At 38.5% G+C, this 20,096-nt stretch overlaps 1 protein-coding gene across 1 annotated transcript in view; it reads left to right on the top strand.

Annotated features, from left to right (window-relative positions):
- The first annotated feature begins 4,840 nt into the window (after positions 1 to 4,840).
- Positions 4,841 to 20,096, top strand: part of LOC128353496 (xylosyl- and glucuronyltransferase LARGE1-like) — a 108,272-nt gene continuing 93,016 nt past the window's right edge. Inside the window, exons 1-2 of the mRNA XM_053314195.1 lie at positions 4,841 to 5,075; positions 9,805 to 9,895. The gene's annotated coding sequence lies outside the window, so the exon portion shown is untranslated. The remainder of the gene's footprint in view (positions 5,076 to 9,804; positions 9,896 to 20,096) is intronic.

Raw genomic sequence — 20,096 nt, 5'->3', positions numbered from 1 at the left:
GTATTGTGAAAAGTACAAATACATTTTGAATAGGAACACTAAATAATATGTAACACATCGCATAATAACAATGTGATAATATGATGATGATGATGTCACTTGAGATTAATTGAGTGAATCTGTTAACCCTCCTGTTGTCCTCAGGTCAAGGAAAGAAAGAAAGAAAGAAAGAAAGAAAGAAAGAAAGAAAGAAAGAAAGAAAGAAAGAAAGAAGGGAGGAAAGAAGGAGCAGTCAAAAGAGATGGGGTCAATTTGACCCAGGAGGCCAACAGGAGGGTTAAATAAAGAGTTCATCATGCACAAACTGTACTGTAGTGACATGGCTTTTAAGTAAATATGACTGACACAGTGTACAGAATTAGATATACAGTACATAGAAGGATAATGAAGACCTTCATTAGTCTGCAGTATAGATAATGAATGAATGATCTTGTAGTGTGTCGTGTGGGAGCAGCGTGTCTACGTGCTGAATTAGCCAAACTCACCTCGCTTTTATTAGGTATTGTTGAAGGGTTTCAGACTGTTAGTGGTGAATAATGGTATGCACTGGAGGACACAAGGGCAAACAAAGGACCAACGTATAATACTCACCGTATAAAGACAGAGGTGCGCTCTGTGGCAGTGGCTTGGTACGCTACATCATTTATTTTGTGGGGTAAATATCTGTTAATTAAAAGCACAAGTAAAACCACTGCAGCAGTCAATATTTGACTTAATAGTGAGTAATAAATAGAGTCATTAGTGACGGGGGAGCAATGTAGCTGCTTGTGCAACAATCAAATAGGATGCTTAGCAGACAGTATTGTAAATGCCACACATATTTCATTTTTGGTTCCACTGTTGGAAATTTTAAGGGCGAGTATCATTTAATACTCACATACAATTTGGATACTTAAATTAAATGATAGTAGATAAGAGGAGAGTCTGCAGAATTGGACTTAAACAGTTATTCAATCAAACCCCCAGACCACCAATTTTGTGGGGTAAGCCCTATTTGTCTATTTTGATAATGCAAGTTATGAATTTCATGTTCATCTATGGAGAAAGTTATTCAGATTACAAAATACAAAAAATGGGACTGAAACCTCAGTCCAAACTGAAGTCAAAGCTTGGCATCACTGCTTTATTTAAGGATTGAGCATATCAGAAGTATTACACATAGAGTATACAGTATATTCACTGAAATTCAACATAAGCTACAACAATGTTAATAAATAATACAAAAGTTCAAAAAAGGTTTTAGATGACAGTGTTCACTCACTGGTGTCCATAAAGTAAACAGCACAAATTATAAACACTTATACCCACTGAGTCAATGAAATGACACATTGGCTACATAAAAGTCCAAAAAACGTGCCTCTGTACAAAAACTACAAGAGTTTTTCTCTTTTTTATTCTCTCCCTGTCTGCTCCACCTTTCCTTTTTTTCTGACCATCCATTTCACCAGGACACTTGTCTAAAATGTTAGAGGCACAGAAGCAGGTAGATGCAGCATCCTTGCAGCAGGGACACTGCGGCGAGGGAGTCGAGCCTGATGTGTGAATGAGAGGTCCGTCAACTCATTGCTGCTTGATACATTATGGCTGCTTGAGTTGACTGTTTACAGCTGGTCAAAACAACCCTCAGGCCACCCACAAATGTCCTGGAGCTCCCAATGGGCTGTCTACGTGTGAAAATCTGTGAATATTTCACACAATACCTTCTGTGAAATCATGCCCACCACACACATACACACACACATACACATACACACACACACACACACACACACACACACACACACACACACACACACACACACACACACACACAAATATAACTGCATGGGTTGGTTGATAGTATAATGATCTTTCTTCACCTGGACTCCTGTGTGTTCTGTCTTTCATATGTCTGTAGTTGTGTGTGATTTCTCTCCCTCTCATCATGTGAAAGAAAACAAACTCACATTACAGTAGATTATGTTTAATAAGGAGTGATTTTTAATTTGTTTTAGGTGGTTTAGGTAGGTTTTTTCTTCAGGTGGAGTTGTGTATATTTTCACAATTATTCATTTAAAATGGGCAGGGAGATGATTAAAAAAGAGTGTATACATTAGGCTACCTCATGACAACAATTCCACAATGTCAAATGTAGTATTAGATACATGTATGACATTCTGACGTTCATCTCAGAAATGTGAGTTAATGTGCACCTTTGTTTTTCCATGACACTCATATTCTTCCATAGCCTTAACCCTGTAAAGCCTGAACCATCAAATAATTGCCAATTCCAAATCTGGACGATTTATTGGAGCCTTCTGACAAATTATTTAAAAAAAATCAGATAACACATCGATAACCGTAATTTTTTCAAAATTGGCAGAAATATCCATGCTTCAGAATTATGGGTCACTGATTGACAACATCTATCTTGGGTGCCCCAAATAAAAGGTCCCCTGGTGGTTTATCTGTGCACTACATGTGTCTGATCATATACATCAGGTTGTAGAGGTCTCTAAAACTCATACTGTATATCAAATATGATTCATTTGGCGTTATAGGGTTAAACATTTTCAAGTGCCTCTTCATACCAAGACTCAACCAGCTGGACTAAGTGGTCACCAGACACCCTGGGGCACTAAAGGTAGCTTGATTTACATATAAATATTAAAGTAAAATGCAAGTATTTTAAGGTGACTCCTGAATATGTGCCCATTTCTGTAAAAGGCACTATGTTAAAAATCAACTTTAAATACTTTCTTATGCATATTATCGGGGCGGCTGTGGGTCAGGAGGTAGAGTGGGGTCGTCCTCTAATTAGAAGATTTGTAGTTTGATTACAGGCTGCTTGTCGATGTGTCCTTGGGAAATATACTGAACCCCAAATTTCTCCCAATGGCTGTGCTGAATGTGTGCATGAACATCCTGTGTTGTAGCCCCTGTCATCAGTGTATGCATGTGTGTGAATGGGTGAATGTGACATGTAGTGTAAAAGCACTATGTAAGTACAGTCCATTTACCATTCACCATTATGCAGCTGCTACAGTTTTAACCAAAGCAAGCAAAAGACAGCAGATCAAGCCAGTTTTAGCATCTTTACACTTGCTTTTGCCCTTTTAGAGTCAATTTTAAAATTGTATTATACAAAGCTCTGAATGGTTTAGCACCACCATACTTGATCAGTGATCTCTCTGGCCACACTGTAAACCCAGGCACTACAGTATCTTCAGTCAGACAGAGAAGTATGGAGAGGCAGTCTTCTCTTATCATGGACCAAAACTGTGTCTTAACACCTATTTTCTTCACTCTTGCTGTTAAGGTGATTGTTTACCTTTTTTGCTTACTTCCTTACCTTTTACTAAATGTTACCTTTTACTAAATGTGAATCAACCCCCCCCCCCCAACTCAGTTTTATTAAATTTCATTGCTTATTTGCATTTGCTTCACTATTCTTTTATGCAATTAATGCAAAGTAGCTTTAGCAACGTTTTATTCATGAATGGTGCTATAATACACATACAGCTTATTACCATTATTATTATAAATGGTGCATACTTTTGAATACATTTTAATTTAATCAACCTATAACCAAACTACACTCAGTAGTACACTTAACTAAAATGAATGCAGTCTGCACATCTCATATGAAAGTATAATTAAATTAAGTGTGTTCATTCAACTTCATGATAATTTTGGATGCTGTAGTTTGAAGTGACACAGACTTGTATTCTACTAAACTGAGATTTTTCTAATTGTTCTTCCTTCCTATTTATATCAGTGAGTTAACACCTCAGTATAACCAAATACAATTCAACAGCACTACAAACTCCAGTGTACAAAATAACTGTTCACCCTTTTTAACGCACTCATTGAAATATTCAGAAATTCAAAATTTCAACCCTAGAGAGTTATTACATGACTTTTTTGCTTTTGTGACTTTTTCTCAACATTTTTCATTTTAATGTTGCAAATCATGGTCAATGAAGTTACCATATATGGTTCCTCATCAGTCTAGGGTAAAACATTCTCCAAAAACTAGGAGGCTATTTTGGAAGTTACCAAATATAGTTATTTACCAAATATAGTTATTTGCCCAATGAATGTTTAAGTTGAATCAACACCTCTATAAAACCTTCACCTAAAACCTTATCTTTTTACTAAAGCATTTTGCTAAGTGTCTTTTATATGTTCTCCTTTTAACCTTTATTTTTTTATTTTCTGCTCTGTAGCGCTTTGCGATTGTTGAAATGTAAAGTGCAATACAAATTATTATTATTTTTTTATTATTATTATAAATATGATTACAGAGCTTTTTTATTAGACTGTACTAGTTCTAAGTGTACTGACTAAACAGACAATAAATAATAAAACGGAGTGTAAACTGGGGAATGGGGCCCACAGTTCGGTTTTTGCCCGTGGGCCAGCAGGAGGTGCAATCCGGCCCTGCTCCAGTCATCTGGTCCAGACTCCAGACTCCACACTCCAGTCCCACAATCCACTCCTTTTTATCCCCCGTTCCCCCTCTGAATGCAGCGCTGTGATTGGATGCTGACTGCTTGTCAGGAAGAAAGAGCTGCTGTGTTGAGGCCGAAAAACTCAGACACAAGCAGGACCTGGACGACAGTGGAATACCTCAGAGGAAGGATATACACTCTACTGAACACCCGAGCTGTACAGGAGCACCGGCCGGGTGTCCGTGCTCCGGTTGTCGAGGCCGCCGCGGTTCTGTTTTCTCTCCTCCGACTGTGTGTGTGTCGCTGCGTGCTGGTCACAGTAACACATATATGCTAATAATGAGACTGAAGCTGCTGTGTGGCGACGCAGACACAGACCTGTCTGAGAGCTGAAGCTTTATCCCGCCTGAGGAAGCAGAAGGGTCAGCTGTTGTTGCGGGTAACCGGAGCTAACAGCCGGGTGTCAGACCGGATACCATCCCGATAAGGTTCAAACTACATGGAACAAGTCGGCGGAGGACCACCGTCTCATTTACAGCAAGAACTGTTCTGACTGAGCGATAGACTACAGTATATTTTGAAGCAGCACCGCGGGCTTTATTACCGAGGGGATTTATTTGATTCAAAGCGTCTCTGCATCAGGTGAGTGACATCCGCAGTTCTCCAGCACATAGACCTGACCTCACCAAGGCTTGTAGCTGTCTCTAACTGCTTGCCCCCGCTATATTTTTGACTTGTCTGTTTTCACTTAACCGCAAAAAAGTCATAGTGTTTAAATTCCACTGGGCCTATATTGTATATGTGTACTCATTCAGAGTTAAGGAAGCAACGCAGCACATTTCTTTTGGCTCTCCAGGGTAAAAAACGCTCCTTTTTAATTCCTCTTCTTACAACACTACATAGAGCAGGAGAGAGGATTAACAGCACAAGAGTTCAGTCTGCCCTCTGAGTTCTCCAGCTGTCTTATTCTGACTGTTTATGCTTAAGAAATGAGGTGAACAGCGTGGAATATACGTGTGTGTGTGTTTTAGTGTGTTGTTAGAAGTGTGCTGATGCCCGTTCCTTTCCAGTTTCCTGCGCACGCGGATGCATAAACAGCTATACTATTCTTGACAGTGGCGCGAGCTTAACGGCAACAGTTGCACGTCGAAACGTCACAGTGTTACAGTTAAAGCGTTACTATTACACTTATAATATTACAGCGTTATTTTTGTTAGATTAGGATAATGTGGGACAATTAGGCTCCAGTGCATTTATCTCTCTTTCTATTCAAGCTGTGTACGTTGTATTGTTATACGTTACACGTGAACATACAGGCTTCTACTTTTTATTTATTTATTTTTATTTTTTACCTATTTAACGCAGAAAGCACAAAAAAAAATCCATTAAGGCTAACAAAATTAAAAGACCAAATATGCGTATGTGCATTTCAGAAAGTTTTTGTATAAATCAAAGTATTTCTAAGCCTAAAAAATATTGTCCCAGACTACAAAACCTACACATTCTGAAACCATTTGAAACAGGAATATATATATGATGTACATAATGTAAATACATAATGTAAATATGTGTCCCACATTACCCTGATCCACCCTATGTGAAGTCTTACAATAAGTTGCAGTGATACAGCATTACAGTGTAAGTGTTACAGTTCTAGTGATGCATCGTTACAGTGTTAGTACTACAGTGTTAGTGTTACAGTTAGTGTTACCATTACAGTGTTACACACAAACTAATATTTCTAAAAGCTATTTTTATATTACATACTATAAAACATTAAATGGCAAATCATATTCCATCCACACATTAATGCTTGTAATGCATCTATTAATTATTATTGTAAATGTGTGTCTCATCACAACACCTTTTAAACCTTTAATCCACAGATATACAAAGAGTTCAGCTACATTTATTTTAAAAAGTTAATCTCTTGTGTTTACAACATACTTTGCATTTCATTTCTATTATGAGTTAAGAAGAACTACCATGTTTTCTGATTTCTGAGTAGTGACTCCACAGCAGCGATCAGTTTGTCCTTATTTGGTTGAACTAAGTTATAATGATGCTGCTAACGTGGGAAGAAACTATAAATGTAACTGAAGGCAGAATAAAACACCCCATCATTACTAACTAATAATAATCAGTGATTATTTGCTTGATTAATTGTGTACTCCTTAAGAATGCCCACAAAACAAACAAAACCTTAAGACCATAAGCTCTCACACTGGGGTTGCATGTTACAATTAGTTCAATTATTGATTCATCTGCAGATCATTTTCTCAACCAGTTAATCAGAAAAGGTGAAAAATTGCCAATTACAGTTTACCAGAGCCCAAGGTCACATTTACAGAGAGAGTGTTTGTTCATCAAACGGTCCAAAACCAATTGATGTATTCAGTTTATACAGTTAGGAAACACAGGGGAGCAGCTGGCACCAGAGAATGTTTGGTTGGCACTTTGCTTAATAAATATTAACTGCTTATCAAAATATTTGCTGTTAAATTTTCTTTCAATCAACTGATACATTAATTGAGTCATTAATTCAGGCCTGTCCCAAAGCTCTAACTGATGTCTGCATGAATCAAATAATAAGAGCATGGTCATATCTGTGAAGCTGGACTAGCTCAGTGTTTCTGGCTGAGCAGTGCTTCACTGTTTAATGGATTATCAGACTTACTGCTGCTAAAGTTTCTGTAGATTGATTGATAGTCTCTGCATTGTGCCAGACATCAACTATACACTAAAGCATCTATTAATCTATTGCTGCTGTCACATGAAATATCTCAAATAATGTGAAGAAAAACAGCTTTTGTGATGTCGCAGTTTTTGTTATTGTGTTATTCACATACTGTAACACCCGGCTCAGTTATCCTGACTCATTACCCTTCAGCTTCACTTTAAACATACAGAATATTCAATAGAGAGTCACACTGGATCTTATGCAAAGTTTTGACCTTTTATCTTGGCTGTAGAATGTATTTTTATCCATAATATGCTTCCCTATACTGCAGGCATGGTGAGTACGTCCCCCTCCCCTCACCTCCCCTCACCTCAGAGAATTAAGCATTTACACCTAATGGGTCAATAACCTTTAGATAATCAGAAAAGAACCTATATCTCCATCTCTCCTAAGACCTGTAGCGCATGAGTATTATTTCTGTTTGTCTTCATTAATGAGTGTGGATGCTGACCCTCGGGGGGTGGGGGGGGTGTATATATGGTGGAACAGCAAACAAGCCTGTTCTGTCCACTGCTTCATTGATTTCCCTGCTCAGGCCCCGGCGGCTTTAAAAAAAAACAAAAAAACAGCCACATTTCAGGTGATGCACTCATCATGATGTAATCACTGGAGGTAGTGTGGGAGTTAATGCCGCTCCACTGAAGATGAGCCTGAAACTGAAAATGAGTGATGAAGCTGATAGAAAAGTTTGACCTGTACTATCTAGATCACTGCTCCTCATGATATGAACATGTTAGGCTTAATTATTGTTCCATTAATAATAATAATAGAGCTGGCTTTTTGTTAGAGAACGTAGAACACTTCTTTACTAAATTTGGATTTGAATACTCCTCCTCTCAGACTGTGTTGTCCTTCATACTGTATGTGGATCAGAGCTACTGCACTGAAGAAAAGATGATAAACAAGTCATTTACTGGAGTTAATTGGAACTGTGTGATAGCACGTCCCCAACTGGATTTATTGCACCTACCAGATTCCTATCAGAGCACTTGAGGAATTTCATTTAAACAGGAGGGGCCAGCTGGAGGCACAGGCACACACACACACACACACACACACACATACATACACACACACATACACAATACAACCATGTCATCTTAATGCAAGTGTATCCTGATTAGATCTACATTTAATTCAGCTGATAGGGAGCCTGGACGTTTAGCTCAGACATAACTGCTGTTTATGAAATTATTTTCACATCATTTATCCAATCTGATACACGATGGTGTTATATGCTAAGAAATAATGCACGTTGTCCATATTGAAGTTGAGTTTAACAAAATGTTTTTATTTATTTAAGATTTGCCTTTATTTGAGAGAATCATAGGTCATCGCAGGAATCTAACCAGGGACGAAATGATATCAAATTAAAGTCATTAGAGCAGGGGTGTCAAACTCATCTTCATTCAAGGGCCACATACAGCCCAATTTGATCTGATGTGGGAAGGAAACAAGGAAGCAAGGAAGGAAACACAGATGGAAGGAAGGAAGAGAAGACAGGATGAAAAGATGGAAGGAAGGAAGGGAGGAAGGAAGGAAAAATGGAAGAGGAGAGAAGACAGTAAGGAAAGAGGAAAGGAAGGAAGGAAAGATTGAAGGGAGGAAGGACAGATGGAAGTAAGGAAGGAGTGAAAGACAGATGGAAGGAAGAGAAGACAGTATGGAAAGATGAAAGGAAGGAAGGAAGGAAAGATTGAAGGGAGGAAGGACAGATGGAAGTAAGGAAGGTGTGAAAGACAGGTGGAAAGAAGAGAAGACAGGAAGGAACGAAAGAAAGAAAGGACAGATGGAATGAAGAAAGGGTGGATGTAAAGATGGCAGGAAAAGAAGACAGGAAGGAAAGTGGTCCGGATTGGACTCCTCGGGCCGCTTCTGGCGCGCGGGCCTCATGTTTGACACCCCTGAATTAGAGTGACACAAAGTGTAGATGATCAATGAAACAGTGATTATTATTGTAATAATGGCTGCAGTAAAACGTGTGTGTTATAATTCAAATGTTGTCAATTACCTTCATAATAAAAGGCTGACTAACTGCTTTCTGGGGTCAGTGGGTGAAACCCCTTCCCTCTGTAACTTTACAAAAGCGACGCCCCCACACTTCAGACAGTGATTGGCCAGGTATGGACCATGGCTTGAAGCTGAAGCCAATGTGGAAATAACTGACTCCCATCCAAAAAGCCTCAACTCCTCTAGAAATACTAAGTCAGTCACTTTTTAGTCAGTCCCTCTAATAAGTGTGCTGGTGCTCATTTAGGTCATTATTGCTCTGTTAATAAGATTTCAAGTCAGCTGTGTGGGTGTTGATCGACAGCTGTGATTGACAGTCGGCTCACTTGCTTCTCTCCCTGGATCTGGACTATTGGCACAATATTTCACCAAAATAAAGGTGCTGCAGTCTCCTGTTCCATTGGTTGGTCAGTGTGCTCGTGTCCAACCAAATTGTCATCAGCCAAACAATCCTTGGTGTTACATTTCATAAGGATGAATCCATTGTTTTCAGTGGTGGAAGGGACAGACTACCTTGCTCCATTGACTTTCATGTTAAAAGCTTGATAGACTTTGAGTATGAACATATCAGACTTGGCATATTTCTATAAGTTTGATGTAATAATGCTTTTGTAACTTTAGGTGTTTCCCAGGACCGGTCCAGTGTGTGCCAGCAGCAGCAGCAGATCCATCAGACCAAGCTGGATGTGAAACCTCCTCTGTCATCAAAACGGTGAGCTGAGCCCATTATTATCATTTCACTATAAACTCATTAGATTAGAAGTGATTTAATATGCTGCATATAGCTGTTTATGTTGTGTATTTATAATTCATGTAGGTTAGGTTGTGTGTATGATACAGTTCATTCTCTCTTACTGTTCTGTGGCTGATTTTCTTTTTTTTTTGCTGCAACCAATCAATTGGTTTAATATGTATGTATGATTTCGTTCAACTAAGATGTTCTTTGGTTGACTCCAGCTCTAAAGTTACTTGATGATGGTATCTGCTCTGTTAGTGCAACTGAGATAAAGTAGCTAATGCAAAAGTGCAGCGCTCAGTGTTTCCACTACACTAATGATAGCTTGGGTACGAGCTAGCAGTATAAAAGGCAACACCCTGCACTTCTTTAATTGTGGGTCCTGGCTATATGCAGGAAAACATGGCACCAACTAAAAGCTGCAGCTCTAGGCTTCAACTTCAACTAACTGGTTCATCTCTATTTACAGTCTGTGGTGCACACAGATTTTAGACCAGGGGTGTCAAACATGCGGCCCGTGGGCCAGAACCAGCCCGCTGAGAGGTCCAATCCGGCCCAGTTTCCTTCTTCCTCTTTTCCTTCCTTCCGTCTGTCCTTCCTACCTTCCTTCCATCTTCCCATCCTGTATTCTTTTCCTTCTCCTCCTTCTTTTCTTTCCTTCCATCCGTCCTTCCTTCCTTTTATTGGTCCGGCTCACATGAGATGACATTGGGCTGTATGTGGCCCTTGAATGAAAATGAGTTTGACTCCTCTGTTTTAGACCTTTTCTACTTAAAATTGAATTGGATGCTAACAGATCAAATGTTTTCTGTAGTTTGAATCTCCTCCCTGTGCAGGCTGTTGAGTTAGTGGTGCAGCTACAAGGACATGATCCCCCCAACCTGCTTCCCACTAACTCCAGGCCAAGCCCCGGGTCTCTGTGGTGGATTACTGTTTTACTCTTGTACCACCTGTGAAACCACATGGAGAAAACTCCTCTAAATAATAATCATTTCAGGCTTCCACAGTCATAAACACGGCTGTTCTAGTTGCTCATCATGCACTGCCAGCTGTCTTTGTTCAACATTTCCACTTTTATATTAACTTTGAAGCAAATTATGAATCATACCAGCTGTTGATTTTGTTCCCAGCATTATTATTCTGTTTGTTGCAGTCATTTCTTTCTTTAATTATAAAAAATCAAACAACTGTAGTAGAGAAGAGTTATAATCTGATAGAAAGCAGTAAAAAAAAACCTAGAAATATTCAAATAATGCAAGTAATTAGTCACTTGAGTTCAGATTTCCCATCAGTGGCCACACTTTTAATTTGGACAAACAGCATGAATATAGTGGCTTGCAGTAGGGTTGTGCTTCTTGAAACATTATTTCCAGCAGTGTGTGTGTGTGTGTGTGTGTGTGTGTGTGTGTGTGTGTGTGTGTGTGTGTGTGTGTGTGTGTGTGTGTGTGTGCGTGTGCGTGTGTGAAGCTGAAATAAAGCCACAACCATTAGCACACAGGTAGGATGAGGACTCAGCAGATTGCCGTGCGACTGGAGGGAGCATCACAGACACATGGCTCACTTATTATTCTAAATCATTCCTACACTCTCAGTTCAGAGAATATCTTTTTTTTCACTGAGAGTTGAGCTGTTCACCTCGGGCTTTGAGCCTGTGATCCTGGTATTATCAGTACCGTGCTCTACATATTGCGCAGAGAGCCACACCAGAGTTAAAAAAAAAATAGAGAGAAAATGAGATAAATGTGTCGGAAATGTAGATTATGTCCATTTTTTTTCCTAGGTCATGAGACTTTGCACTGAATATGTAATTAGATTCAAAGTGAAGTCCATAAATAAAGATATCTCACCTGAAATTGATTAATGAGGTGTTTGATATCAAAAAACAGCAGGAACCACAAGTGTGTTTGTGTTACATCAGATAGATTGCACACTGACTCATGCGGAGACATATTTAGGAATAATTTATTGTGAAAGAATGAAATGAAAAACACAACAGTGAGTCAGCTGATCCCCAGTGGCTTTACTGGTTCAGGTGTTAACTGCTGACTGGACAATAAATGTAATATAAAACAACAATCACAGTATTTCAGAATAATATAATAACCCTGCTGTCACTAGATATTAGTCTAATAGAATCAATGTAACAGTAGGCTATTAAAAACTGATTATTCTATATAAAGATAATGGAAGTGCTCATTCTCTATTCTATTAAATACACTTCTGATTTCTAATATAAAACAATAATATTTTTCTCTTATAGCTTCAGTCACAATTAAATGAATGATATAATCTATACTCTCTTGTTTACATGTGACCTATTACCATCTGTAAGCTGCCTGGTTGCCTTGGCAACAGTAAACTACAGATGCTAATCAGTTGTACAGGCTCAGGTTTATGAACTGTTAGGAGAAAATGAATATAAACTACAAAACACTAACATATAAATCCTATATACTGGGATTGCAAACTAAATACTGCTAACAAACTACAAATACAATACATACAATACACAACTGTACAGTAAATGGAAAGCTACATACTGACTATATATTACATCCATATCATTCATTGATCACATGGACTGTAAAGCATCAGCAGCTTTGATATCTTAGAAATGTAAACAATGATTAGTTTGTAGGTCATATCTAAACTGACTGAACAAGCTTGGACACAATTAAACATAAAATACAAATAATAAGATTAATAAATGAATCACACAAAGGTAATGAATTCATATTATGTTTATGCACCATTCAGCCTGGTTATAATCCTAAAGCATGTGTTATTAAAAGATTCATTCATCTCAATAAAATAGTATATACAAAACAATATTTTAATGCTACACACAATAAACAAGAAACACAGGGTCTGTTAGAAACCTCATCCTTTCCTACTACTCGTAATAACTCTGACATCATTTGAAGTATGTAGTGTGTTTAACTGTGTAGTATGTGATTTAGAGTATGTGAGAAGTTTACCGGATGGTTTACTAGATTCTCCAGAAATGCAGAGTATGCATCAAGAGCTGACTACTCACACTCAAATTACCCAAGATGCAACGTAACTTCTGAAATAAACCCCAAAATACAAACGTCACAGATCACCACCGAGGTGGTTTCAAGTTAGCTACAGCGAGGGTATGTTCGCTTCCTGTTTTCAAAATAAAAGCACCAATTCTATCGTTATGGTTTTCTTAATAATAAAAGGTAACAGGTGTTTTATTTTGTGAAAATGACAGGAAGTGCGTTACTCGCTACGGCTAACTCCATGTCCTCCAACGTTTATGTGTTTGTGTCGCGTATAAAACGAAGTCACAGCAGTCTCGCGGAGCCGTGCTATGACGACCCCGTCCACGTTGAGTAGGTACTTCTTTGTAATGGAAAAGGTCGTTCCTGGAACCGAGGCGAGTCGAGTCGTGCTGGAACTGTGTAGTGGAAAAGCGCCATATGTCATATGTAAAGGGTTAGATCTCTGCTGATTGACCAGAACATCCAACAGAACATGCAGGTGATCGCAGCATCATTTACAACCAAACTACTGCTGTACATGATCACATACAGCTGTGCAACTACTGTCTTCCACTGTTGATTCTCATGTTTGACTTCCCGTGTTTCATCAGTGTGGTATATAGAATATTCTAGATAATGTTTGACGGAGCAGCAGGCCATGTTAGAAGCAGCAGTGTTAGAATTGGATTGAACTCAGGTTTCTGCTGGTAGATAAATGCCATCACTCTAGAGCCACTTGGGTATTTAAACATGCTTGTTTAAATATCATGTATGTGTTGGTTCAGGCTGTATGGACTGAAATAGACTTCTGTGTTGAAGGTGTGATGTACTCCAACACTGACAGTTAAAAAAAGCTTCCTGTTAATGTTGGGATTATTTGTTGATTAATAGATGAACTCATGAGTCTAGAACCAAAGAGATTGGCAGAATATAAATCAGCACATCCTCACACCAGAGAAGCAGGAGCAAGTGTGTAACATTTATACTTCATAAAGTACTTCAATAATTGATTGATTATAAAAGTTGTTGGCCATTAATTCAGTTGATAGCCTGATCAATCACTTCAGCAGCAGGTTTTGGCATCAATTCAAGCTGAACTATTAAATCTGCTGATCATAAAAACTGCCAAAATGTCATCTCCTAAGCAGTCTGTATGTGATGTGTATAATTCTATCAAATATAGGGCTGCAACTAACGATTCATCTGTCTATTATATTTTTTTTATTTTTTTTAAAGTCCACCCGTCATCGTTATTTCAAATTGACAATTTCAAACAGGTTGCTGCTTGGACTTCCCTGAGCTGTTAAAGTTATATTATATTATAAATAATGATTTAAACTAAACAACTAAATGTTGATTTCAGTTAGCTTTAACAAATATAATTAATTAAAAACTGTTAACAGGATTTGTTTTAACATCCAGTGATGGTTCTAATATATAAATTGAAAAGAGTTATATTATATATCTTGAACTATAACATATTGGTAATAAGAAACCTATGTCACACAAATAGAGCACACTTATAAATCAGTATTAGCCTCCAGCAGTGTCAACCAAGAACAAAGTGTAAACCAGTTCATCTTGGTGGTGTACAGACTGGTTTTATATTATTCTTAATGATTTCACACACAACCCAGAAACAATACAACAATGTGTCTGAAACTACATATAAACAATATGAATTGTGCTTTATTTTGTAGTGACCAGTTGTATTTTTTCCATCATTAGGCTTCCATACTAACTGTGTGCTAGATTCCCCTGCTGCTCTCCTCCTCTCCTACTGCTGACTGAGATCTGAGCAGGTAGAAGCTGATAGTTCACTAACTAGAACAACAAGGTTCATGATCCACATGGTGATGTTATATCATTAACGTGCAAAAGCGATAGAAAAACAATCTTTTTGTGTGTGTGTGTGTGTGTGTGTGTGTGTGTGTGTGTGTGTGTGTGTGTGTGTGTGTGTGTGTGTGTGTGTGTGTGTGTGTGTGTGTGTGTGTGTGTGTGTGTGTGTGTGTGTGTGTGTGTGTGTGTGTGTGTGTGTGTGTGTATGCGTGCTCCGTGCCAACCTCAACAGGATGCAGCACACACTTTCTAGTTTTTATTTAGTCTGAACTGCTCCTACACTTAAGAAGATTGCGGGTGGACCATGATACCAGCTATGCTCAGCTCCCTCTGCAGGTGAAGTACACTGCTCCACGACACAATGAATCAATTATGAAATTCTTGAAACACTTTTAATAATAGATTTTTAACGATTTTATTGATTCACTGCCCTAATCAAATAATTTGGTATCCATGGTAACATGTATGTCCATCAGCTGGTGAGTTCAGGAATTTGGCTAAAGACAGTTGAAACACAGGTGTATAGTGACCGCAGTGTGTCCTGTCACTCTTCTCTCTCTCTCTGCTCATCATTACTTCTGACATGAGTCCTCAGTTACAGTGTGCTTAATACTCACTTCAGGATCAATACAGTGTAGCGTGACCTGCTGGTTAGCTCCTCTCAGTCCATGTGGTGCTGATGATGCAGGATGACAACATCTAAACTGCCCAATGAATGAAGAGTTACTGATCACTTCTTTCAGTGTAATCAGTCAGTATGAACAGATCAGATCTATAGTATGTATAATGCATTCTAGCCTCTGCATGTTAATGAATCCCCATGGCTTCCTGAACACTGATGTAGTGGAGCTGTTTTAAGGGCTCTGTGTTAGTCAGAAGAAAGCCAGGGAAATGTAACAGTGTGATTGTTGTGTAATATTCCCCAGAAGGCAGTGCAGTGCCTGTTCACTGCCCTGAGAAGAGGCTGCTGAAATAATGTCTGACGTTCACACTGAATGGAACTGCAGCTTCCATCCTCATTCAGCAGTGGGCGGTCATGTTTGAGTAATGCAGCGGCTGGTTACCAGGCTGGTTACCAGGCTGGTTACAAGGCTGGTTATCAGGCTGGTTATCATGCTGGTTACTGGGCTGGTTACCGGGCTGGTTACCGGGCTGGTTACCAGGCTGATTACCAGGTTGGCTTAATGAAGGTTTTCATAATTCATATAAATTAGATACACCATTTCTTTATTTTCCTTTTCTTTTCTTTTTTTTTTAAACAAACAACTTTGCATATCTCTAGTAACACACAGCACATTTCATACACAGTAATGAAAACATACAATATCACCATTTTATTCTTTACGATCACTGTAATAAATAAATCACTTAATCAGGGTAAAAAGAAGGTAAAAGAAACAATTAGTAATGAACACGCATCTTCTCATTCTATACTTGTACACAGAAGCAGCAGAACTGTGTAATAAATGATGTTCTTGATTGAAACAAGGATGATCTGGGGAGAAGCAGTGTGAGCATCCTGTACTCACCATGTTCATTCATTAACATCTCAAACTGCAACACAAGTTCAAATTCATCATTGATGCAGAAAACTTCCTTCATATCATTACTGTCCAACTTGGCTCAAAGCTACCAGTCCCTGTGTGAAGCAGGTGCAGTGATACATATTCATCAACCGTTGCTTTGCTTGTGTGGAAAGTCTCAAATGACTCAGGTGTGTTTTCACTCAGCTGCCAAAACACTGGAGCTGTGCTGCAGCTGCATGCAGGTTAAATACAGGTCGCTTTAGCTACCTAGAGACATGCTAAGCTAACCGTCACAGCTCACAGTTAACACAGAGCTGCAGCTTCACTATGTCATATTGCTGGAAATACAAGTCATTCAATACTCATCCTCTATTGGCTAAGTTGTTGACCTGCTGGGAAATACAGAATAGAGCTGAGCAATATATCGATATTATACCGATATCATGATATGAGACTACACTGTATATCCTCTTAGATTTTGGATGTCGTAATATTGTGATATGTCATCAGAGTTGTCTTTTCCTGGTTTTAAAGGCTGCATTGCTGTAATATGATGTCATTTTCTGAACTTAATGGACTGCTCTAGCTTGTGTTATTTTTTACCTTTTACCCACTTTGTCATTATATCCACATTACCAATGATTATTTACCAAACATTTCATAATATATTTCATAAATAAATAATACATTTTTGTAAATATTCTGTGAAAGCATCAAGAATCATCTCTATATTATTGTTGAAGTATCGATATTGAGGTATTTGGTCAAAAATATTGTGATGCATGATTTTGTCCATATGGCCCAGCTCTACTACAGAGTCTGTTAGTCAGCAGGTGTGTTGCTGAGTGGGGAGAACCTGTTAGAAACATGGTGGTTGGTGTTGAACCTAGGGTTTCTGTTTAGTGCTATGCTTCCTACCAACAGTCACCCAGTCGACCTGGTTTACCGGCTGCTCAGGAACTACTAGGGGAGTAGCAGCTATGCTAGGGCTAATTCAGCATGGCTGATCCTAAATGTTAAAGTCTTGTCATAATGTTATAAGAGAAAAACTTCATGTACTGTATGATAACAAACAGCTGTTGTTTGTGTCTGTGCTGCGGTGTTGAGCAGAGAAGTCAGTTATGGGGCTTTTTCATTATACAGTTCTAGCACTACTCGACTGGATTAGACTCATTTTTCTTTTCTTTTCAGGGATAGTACCTGGTACCTGATACTTTTTTAGTATCTGCTCTGCTGAGGTTCCAAGCGAACCGAGCCGATACTAAAGTGTGATGTCAACAGACTGCCGGCCACTGATTGGTCAGAGAGTCATTACTGGAAGAGTCATGAGTGCGACGTCCGACACAAGAATCAAACTCTGCATTTTTAAATACCAACAACAGTGTTACAGTCATTCTGCTCTCTTCTCTTGCTTTGTGTGTGACAAAAAGCCACAGAGCACTGCCTCCATGTCCTCCATTGTTTATGTGTTTGAAGTCACGGCAGTTTCGCTCAGCCGTGCTATGACGACCCCGCCCACGTTGAGGAGGTACTATGAAGTAACCAAAACCAAGTAGAGCTGAGTAGTGCTAGAACTGTATAATGGTAAAGCCCCATTAGAGTCATTTTAAACCAGATAGCAGTGCAGCCTCCTCTGCTCCCGCCCAGTGTGCTTCTTCAGCCAATCACACGTGTATCCACAGTGACTGACAGGCTTCACAGCATGTTCAGTGACGCCCTAAAAATCTCAATAAATGCACTTAAACAGTCGAAACATTAAACCTGCACTAACTGAAACTGAAACAAGTAATACACACAACACTAGAAAACTGTAATAGTTGGTTATAATTAATGTGATGTCTTCAAATGTTGCATCATCATATTTGAGAAGCTGCTGCAAGTACATTTTTGGCAGATCCAACCTAAGCATTGTGTCTTGTGGCACATCTGAAGCAATGACAGAACATTTATATAACAGACACCTACAGTATGTGTGGAAGACAAACATCCATTGTGTTAACAGATGGATTAAGACAGCAATGTTATAGATTTCAGGGTTTTTTCTGCCTGAGCTAAAAAAAAACAAATCAGGCTCTTTATTTCTTTATTTCTTTGTCTCCGTCTCTGATGGATGTTGTAGTGTTTGTGTGTTCATCTCTGTCAGTTGCCCACTGACCCAGTATGTAAAGTGAGACTGCTCAGCACCAAGTTGAAAGAATCTCATTAAAGGTTCTATTCCAGAAGACAAAGTGGAAACAGTTAAAATAGCTTGTGGCAGACGTTGACTCCCAGGTGGCTCAAGCTGCTGCCTGCTACTTTTAACTGATAAAGACACGTCTTCTAATAGCAATGAGTGGTGATGAATGTGATGACACTGAATGCAGGTACAGTATGCACTGAGATGCACCTGGAACCTGAGAATTAGCAAAGCCAAATGTTGGATAAACACATGAGCTGCTTTGGAGTTTGGACAGAAGGGTAACAGAGAGCAGCAGTGCACTCAGGCCCAGTTTCATTTAATGTGGAGCCAGGTCAGCTGCTGGGAAGATACAGCCCAGTTAACATGGCTAACCCTGAACACTAGCCAAGGTGCGTTTCCCATGATGCTCTGCCTGGGCTCAGCTCTTTCAAAAGGGCCCTTTAAGAAGTTTAGGATGGGGGGATGGGGGGATGGGAGATTGGGATTTATCATGGTACCAGCTGAGGGGCAACACATTCTCTCCACACATGTTTTGAGACACATAAAAATATCCTGAAAAATCATTTCCCACAAAATGTTTTAAATAAGGTTCAAATCAGTAACATTTACTATGAAGCCCATGTTTATAATGCATTATAAACTTTTTATTTGTTTATTTGACGCAAATAAGGTTTATTATTACTATAACAATAATAATGATAATAATGATAATAGTAATAATAACAATAATAATAATAATTAGTTGTAGTAGTAGTATTATTTGGACAGTGCACTATAATCTGCTTATAGCACTAATAGTATAATGGTAGTATAATTCTAGTTATGATCACTCATAATTATTTATATGTTATATATCAATAATCATATCATACACTGTCGCCCATAAAGTTGGAATAAAATATTTTTTACCTCTTTCCATGAAATGATTGTGACAATGTGATTTATTCTTGACAGATAAAGTGTATATCTTCTCAAAACTGTATTAATCAATCACAACTTAACATAAACATATCACAATGAAAATGTAAATAGGAATAAACAGGATTGTGTCTGAAAACAAAATGATTCCAGTGTATTAAAATATTTTCTAATGACTTTTTTGCAGGGATCATAGTGTATTATAATTCTCATAGCTGTAATACATTGTAATAATTTACCACCATGACTTCTACACCCTTACACTGACACTGACACTCAGTGTTAGCGTTGGGAGTAAATTATGAAGCGTCAGATATAAACATGATTTCAAGGGAAACTTGAAACTACACAACATGTACATTGTTGCAGCTCATCATTTGTTGATATTATATTCAAAGCAGAACACAATTATTAAAATTGGTATTAGGCCTTTCAACAACAAGGCAATTCAAAGTGCTTTACATAAGACATAAAATGCATGGAGACAGGATATAAAAGTAACACAAAATAAAAAGACATTCAGAAATGATTAAAAGTGTTGAATTGGAAATAAAATGAAACTAAAATAAATGAGACAGATAAAACAGGAGAACAAAGAGTTTCAATGGAAGATAAATCTATCACAGCAGCTCCTGAGCTCGTTGTACTGCTGCTCCACTGAGAGCGTCCTCACTCACAGCATCCTGGTGTGGTACGCTATAGCAGCT

The sequence above is a fragment of the Scomber japonicus genome, chromosome 23, assembly GCF_027409825.1.
Source record: "Scomber japonicus isolate fScoJap1 chromosome 23, fScoJap1.pri, whole genome shotgun sequence".
Taxonomy (NCBI): Eukaryota; Metazoa; Chordata; class Actinopteri; order Scombriformes; family Scombridae; genus Scomber; species Scomber japonicus.
Note: the sequence above shows the minus strand (reverse complement) of the source record. Positions and strands in the feature narration are given on the sequence as shown.